Source organism: Sphaerodactylus townsendi, linkage group LG12 (genome assembly GCF_021028975.2).
Source record: "Sphaerodactylus townsendi isolate TG3544 linkage group LG12, MPM_Stown_v2.3, whole genome shotgun sequence".
NCBI classification, from domain to species: domain Eukaryota; kingdom Metazoa; phylum Chordata; class Lepidosauria; order Squamata; family Sphaerodactylidae; genus Sphaerodactylus; species Sphaerodactylus townsendi.
Genome location: NC_059436.1, coordinates 20,440,557 through 20,447,939, shown reverse-complemented (window position 1 = coordinate 20,447,939; position 7,383 = coordinate 20,440,557).

The following is a 7,383-nucleotide window of genomic DNA, read 5'->3' as shown; positions in this document are numbered from 1 at the left end:
AAAATAGACTACTCCCATTGTGACAATTCTTCCTTCTTGGCCAACTTTCCCCCATGATGTGCCTTATCACGTATTACTCCGGACATTCCAGGCTGCAGAGATTTCTGTAAGACTGACGTTTCATTTTGAAAATAATTGTATTTTTAATTTTTTTGTCAAGGAACTATTTTTGTACATCTCTCTCCAGGGAAAAGGAGGAGCTGTTGGAAGGTTTTTGTTTTTTGTTTAATTGCCATATGAAGTGAAGCAGGTAAAAAACTTGAATGGAAAGTTATTTTTTAAAAGAAAGATTATTTATCATAAGTAAGATGAATAAACTGATTTTTTTAAAAAACGATTTCTCTCCCGGGTGTCTCGTCCTTCTTGTTGTACCTGTGAGCTTTCATGCATAATGTGGTTCTTGTTGCAGCTGGGTTCTAGAGCATTTTAGCAATATTGTTCGGGTTCCAGAGCATTTTTAGCAATATTGTTCGGGTTCGGGTTTAATAGACCTGGCAATTTTCGAAAAAGCCGATTCTCAGGAACAGCTTTTTCAGGTTGTTTGAAAATGTTCAGGTCTGTTAGACCTGAACCCCTAAAATTCTTGCTGCCTGTGAGTTCCACATGAAGTTGAGACATAGCAGCTGTTATCAGCGGGTCTGAAGCAGCCCAAATCATGTTGAATTTTTTCAGCATGATTCAGCAACCACTTTAAACCATTGCCTTTTTGGGGTGAAAAAAAATAACCCCTCCAAAATACCAATAAGGTATTATTTGGGGAGTTTTCTGTTTGGCTTTAGCCAAATACACACTCTGTGCAGTGTAGTGTAGTGGGTAGAGTATTGGGGTGGCTTGAATTCAGATTCCGACTTGACCACAAAGCTGTCTGGTCAGTCTACCTTACAAGTGAGGACAAAATGTAGGTGGAGAATTAGGCCGCTGCCTGAGCTACTTGGAAAAAGTGTGGGGCAAAATTTGCTAGAGAACAAGATGAGAAGTCACCCTCTCACCAACTAGTTGCTCATTCCCAGGGTGGCACCTAAAATTAATCTCCACTTCTAATAATATAATATAAAGAACCAACACACCTTTTTTTCCCTTTACATTTGCTCTCTGCTATACAAGGGACATGCAGATTCCAGCTAACACTAGGGAGATCAGAATAACTTCTGGCTATTATTTTTTCAAGTGGAAAATGGCCGTTGTTTCCCTGTCTCCATCTTATTTGGCACCACCAGCTCTCTTTTCGTAATTGGTCAAGCAAACAGAATTAGAAGGCAAAGAATCAGGTCATAGTAAGGAGAGAACATTCCTGGATATGCTAAATGACTGTGGCTTAGAGCAGATGGTTGTAGAACCAACCAGGGGAGATGTGATCCTAAGATCCTAGATTCTATGTGGAGTTGGGACCCAGGACCAGTGCTTGAGGAAGTCCCGGTGTTGTTGTTGAGCCGATGAGGAACAGCGACCCACAATGCTGTCCAGATTCCAGTATCTCTGCATGCTGAACAGGAGGTGACAACTACTAAATGTAGTTACATTTGCGGCTTCAAGAAAGGAAATTTCTCAAAAGATGAAAGAGGGGATAGTGCTTGAGGAAGCTGAAAGGGAAAATCAAAGAGAGTCAAAAATGTCCAAAGATGCTTGGAGGTTATTTAAAACACAGTCACAAAAGCTCAGGCTGGAATGGCTTGTTCCACTTAAGGTTAGGAAAGGCAAGCGCCCGGTCAAAAGAAAGCCACCATGGTTTAACAAAAGGGGCGTTGAGAGAATTATTGTGGAAAAAAAAAAAGATGTCTTTTTTAGAAAATGGAAGTCCAACTTAACTGATAGAAAAAGAGATACCAGAAGAGAGAACACAAATGGTGGCAAAGAGACAGCAAGTTAGCTGTAAAGGGGAGGCAAAAAAAAAAAAAAAAAAAAAGGATTATGAGGAACACATGGCTGTGAACATCAAAACCAGCAACAAACAGTTCTTCCAGAAGTACATCAAAAGGCAGAGGTAGCCAGCAAGGGGAAAGGCGGTGGGCCGTTAGATGAACCAAAGGAACAAAGAGATTGTGCTAAAGATGACAGGCGAGATTGCAGAAAAGCTGAATGAATTCTTTGCATCTGTCTTCACCCAAGAGAGGGTGAGGAAAATTCACTGCACCCTGAACCAAGCTTCTTAGGAGGCCGAATCCAGGGAACTAACAAAAGAGATAGTGGTAGACAAAGGGAAGAAGTTCTGGCAGCCATTGATAAAGCTAAATGTTACCCAAAAATCCCCTGGCCCCAGATTGCATTCACCCAGAGGTTCTTAAAAGGAAGCTCAAGCAACGTGAAATTGCTGATCTTCTCACTTTAATAATACAACTTATCCTTTGGAGAATCAGGCTCCATCCCTACGAAGACTGGAGAGATGGCCAATGTCACACCAGAAATCTTTAAAGAAAGGATCTACTAGGGGACCGAGGAAATTACAGGCCAAGTCAGTTTTGACATCTGTTTCCTGGTAGAAATTAGTAGAATCTGTCATTAAAGATAAAAAATTATAAAACATGTACAAGAAAAGCAAGACCTGCTGAGAAAAGAGTCAGCATGGCTTTTGCAGAGAGCAAATCCTGTCTTACAAACTTACTATAGAGTTCTTTGAAAGGGATGCGCTTAAGCAGGCATGTGGATCAAGGGGAACCAGTGGACATTGTCTACTTGGATTTCCAAAAAAAGGCTTTTGACAGAAGTTCCTCTACCAAGAGACTGTTGAGAAAACTCAGCAATATGAAGGGAATAAGAGGGGAATCCTCCTATGGATTAAAACTTGGTTTGAGAAAACAGGAAGCAAAAGAGTGGGTGTAAATGGGAAATTCTCACAATGGAGAGATGTCGCGAGGAATTTGGTGGTGTCCCCAAGGATCCGATGTGTGGGACCGATGTGCTCTTTAACCTATTCCATAAATGATGACCTGGAGAGTAGGGGTGGAATTTTAGCGTGGTGGCCAAGAGTTTGCCTTAGATGATACCAAATTATGTGGGGTGGTGAGAACCACAAAGGATTCGCGAAGGAGGAGCTCCAAAGCGGACCTTGATAAATTAGGTGGAAGTGGGCTAAGAAATGGCAAATGCACAGTTCAATGGCAAGCAGAAATACAAAGTGATGCACATAGGGGCAAAAATCCAAACTTCTTGCTTACACGCTACAGGGGTCAGTGCTATCAGTCTGAGAGACCAGTTGGGAGAGAAGGGATTTGAAGTCTTAGTTGACATTAGATTTCCATGGGAATGTCAAGCTCAATGTATGGCAACTTGTAATGAAAAAAGGCAAACTCTATGCTGGGGATAATTAGGAAAGGAATTGAGAATAAAACTGCAAAGATTAGTCAATGCCCTTATATAAAGAGCTGTGAGATGCTGCACCGCACTTGAGTACTGTGTTCAGTTCACCGAGGTAGCCCACATCTCAAAAGGATATTAGAAGAAGAGATAAGAAAAAAAGTGCAGAGAAGGGCGGCGAGGGATGATTGAGGGACTGCAGCACGCCTTCCTTATGAAGGAAAGGAGGCTGCAGCGTTTGGGAACTCTTTAGTTTGGAGAGGAGAGGCGTTACTGAGGGGGGATATGATTTAGGAAGTCCTATACAAATTATGCACTTAAAATGGGGTGAAAATGTTGACAGAGAGAAATTTTCTCTCTTTCCTGCACAATACACTAGAACCAGGAAATTCATTGAGAAAATGCTGGGGAAAGAATTAGAACTAATAAAGGAAACACTTCTTCATAGCGTTGTGATTGGTGTTTGGAATATGCTGCCACAGGAGGTGGTGGTGATGGCCCACTAACCTGGATAGCTTTAAAAGGGGCTTGGACAGATTTATGGAGGAGAAGTCGATTTATGGCTTCCACCAAGTCTTGATCCTCTTTGATCTGAGGATTGCAAATGCCTTAATCAGTCCAGTTATCAAGACTGCTTTCAAAGGAGCAACAGCCACAGAAGGCCATTGCTTTCACATCCTACATGTGAACTCCCAAAGGCACCTGGTGGGCCACTGCGAGTAGCAGAGAGCTGGACTAGATGGACTCTGGTCTGATCCAGCTGGCTTGTTCTTATGTTCTTATGTTCTTAATGAATAGCGGCCTGGGAGATTGCCATATGCAGAATCAAACCAGCAGTCCTTCAAGGTAACTATTGGGTCAGTATTGTCTACTGAGAATTTTCAGAACAAGTCTGTTACATCATCACTTACTGCCTAGTCCTTTTAACCGGAGATCCCAAAGATTGAACCTAGGAGATTCCATATGCCCAACCATATCTGTCTGTCTGTCTGTCTGTCTGTCTGTCTGATCTGTCTATGAAATACATGTACCTAAATAAAGTCATTACCAATACTTACGATGATATAAATACACTAAATAGAAAAGGAAAGAAACATTTCAACAAATATACAAATAATTTACTCTTTTATCTAATTTAGCGACGTTCCAACATGGAATGAGCACTGCCCAGATTTTTTTGACATAAGTACCCTATTTACCTTCAAAAGTCTAGGAGCTGTTTGTTTGTTGCCCATACGTGGTGTCAAGAAAAAAAAAGAAAACTATTTTAACATATCATTGTAGGACCAGGAGTCATGGGTTCAAGGTGAAGGAAAAGAGATTCCACCTAAACGTCAGGAAAAACTTCCTGTCAGGGCTGTTTGACAGTGGAATGCTCTACCTCGTAGTGTGGTGGAGTCTCCTTCTTTGGAGGTTTTTAAAAGAGAGGCTGGACGGCCATCTGTCAGGAGTGCTTTGATTGAGTGTTCCTGCATTGCAGGGGGTTGGACTTGATGGCCCATCTGGTCTCTTCTAACTCTATGATTCTATGTAGTAGGTTTTTTAAAAAAAAAATAAACTTGGTATTTGGGTGCTGTGTGGTTTCCGGGCTGTATGGCCGTGTTCTAGCAGCATTCTCTCCTGACGTTGCGTCTGTGGCTGGCATCTTCAGAGGATCTGATGTTGGGAAAGCAAGTGGAGTATATATCTGTTGGAGTGTCCAGGGTGGGTGGGGAAACCTTGTCTGTGAGTAACTCCTCTTTTCAGCGTGACGGTGCATTTCTTTCCAAACTTGGTATTGTCACTCTTGTGCCTGGTATCTCCACAAGGGGGAACTGCTAGACTGCATTTCCACCACAATGCCGGTATTCACGCCAGCTGTTTGTACTCATTTCCCCTTGTGCATGTAGGCTGATAGTATGCGCAAGTTGCCCACCTAAAATTTGGGTGCGCTCGCCTGTCATTTTTTGCCCTTGTGATGCTGTTCAATTATCTTTTGGAACTGGACCTTGCAAAGCTGTAATTTTAGAAAATTATTCTGGCACTGTCAATGTTTGGCAAGTGCAACGGAGACGTTTTCAGCGTGACGGTGCATTTCTTTCCAAACCAGAATGTGTGCAGCTGTAATTCACAGCAGTTCTTTGCCGGTGCAAGTATCCGGGCTTTGTCGAAACTGCTCGGGGCCAGAGTCGGCTCCCGGGACTTCCTTATTCACACAGCATAAGCAAGTATACCTGTTCTGTTCCATCACATTCTGGAGGGTTTTGGGGTGTGCGGATTCTGCCTTGGCTGAGGGCAGGAGGTTGGTTCCGCGAAATAGTTCCAGCAAAATATTAAATGAGTACAATCCGGGAAAAAATTACTCATACGAAGATGCCTCATCGTGACTCATACACAGTGGATCCATCTGTCTCACAAACTGTCTGTTCTGACTAATTCTCAGGCAAACACCTGTTAACCTCAGACCCTTTTGTGGTAGATGTCAGGAATTGAACCTGAGACTCTGCTTCAAAGCGGTTGTCCTTTCGCTGAGCCACGGCTTCCCATTGTCTTGGTGCAAACTGTGGAATTTGACTTCAGTGCTGCATATTTCAACAGGGTCAAGTCACTTATTTTTGTACAGTTTCACTAAGAGAAAATAAATACCCTGCCTGGTGCAGCTTGTCATTGTAAAAAAAAACCCAAAATATAATAAGTTGCAAGACATCAGTACGGCATCTAATAATGCACAGCAGAAACTGTCAGGGCAATGAAACTACTAGCCACAATTCTCAAGCCACTAGCCCAGTGTTTCCCAACATTTTCACCCCTGCCGCCACCCTCCACCTTCCCCTCCCATTGCCCCTGCTTGCCACACCCCCCACCTTCCAGGGTGAAGGGAAGCACTGGGGGGGGGTGGCTGCTGACCTTGTGGCAGGCCCTGCCCCATGGGCCAGCTCCATGTCCTTGCTGGCGCCGGTGGGAGACACCACAAAAATGAGGGGGGCGGTAGTGTTGCCACGGTACCCCTGGGACATGCTCACGGTACCCCAGGGTACCACGGTACTCTGGTGTACCATGAGCATGTCCCAGGGCACCACGGTACCCTGGTTGAGAATGGCTGCACTAGCCAGTCATAAAGCATAAACCCTAACCAATGGGCACACGCACCATCATTCCATGGGAAAAACCACCTGAAGGCTGAAAGATTGTTAAACTGGGCACCAGGGGAAAGTGACTCAAGGAAGCAATTTCAAATTAAATTTCAAATTGTATTTCATTTTCAGTCCCTTCAACCATTGGTTGCTACGATTATAAATAAAAGGAAGACGAGGGAATACACGAAAACAATAAATACTAAAATCGTTTTACAACATATGCAGGAAATCTGGCTCCAGCTCTTAGCCAGCCCGCATCGTTCAAAAATAACAATTTCAAAACAATATAATTACTGGAGCGCAAGAGAGCAGAGTTAATGAGGGATCCCAATATGTCATGCCTAGCTAGTCTAAGCAGAGGACAGTATAGCCACACATTTGAGACGGTCTCAAAAAACCCAGGAGCACAAGAACAGAACTGTCCCTCTTAAATCCCACTTGGTGGGCTCAGTTTTTTGCTATCTTTTTTACTGTGATAGACCTAACAGGAGAGATGCTTCCAATCAGCAGTCAGCAAGTGTGGCACCCATCTATAAAAATTAAGCAATTCACTTAGATCCCATGCACTACAGGGCGATAACCTTGCTCTCTATGCTGGGCAAATTATATGCCATGCATTTACAACACTGCATCTCCCCATACTGCCCGTGGAGGACTCTTGTGATCCCTGGCCCCAAAGGCATATGGCTGACTTCCACCAGAGCCAGAGCTTGTACGGTCCTGGCTCCATCTTTGTGGAATGTGTTGCCAACAGACATCAGAGCTCTGCAGGATGTTAAACAATTCCCCAGAGCATACAAGACTGAAATATTCCGCCAGGCATACAACTGAAATCAGCATCCAGTGGTGGCGAACCTTTAGCACTCCACATGTTATGGACTACAATTCCCATCAGCCCCTCCCAGCATGGCCAATTGGCCATGCTGGCAGGAAACTGATGAGGAGAAATTGTCGAATCCATAAGGTACAAAGTCTA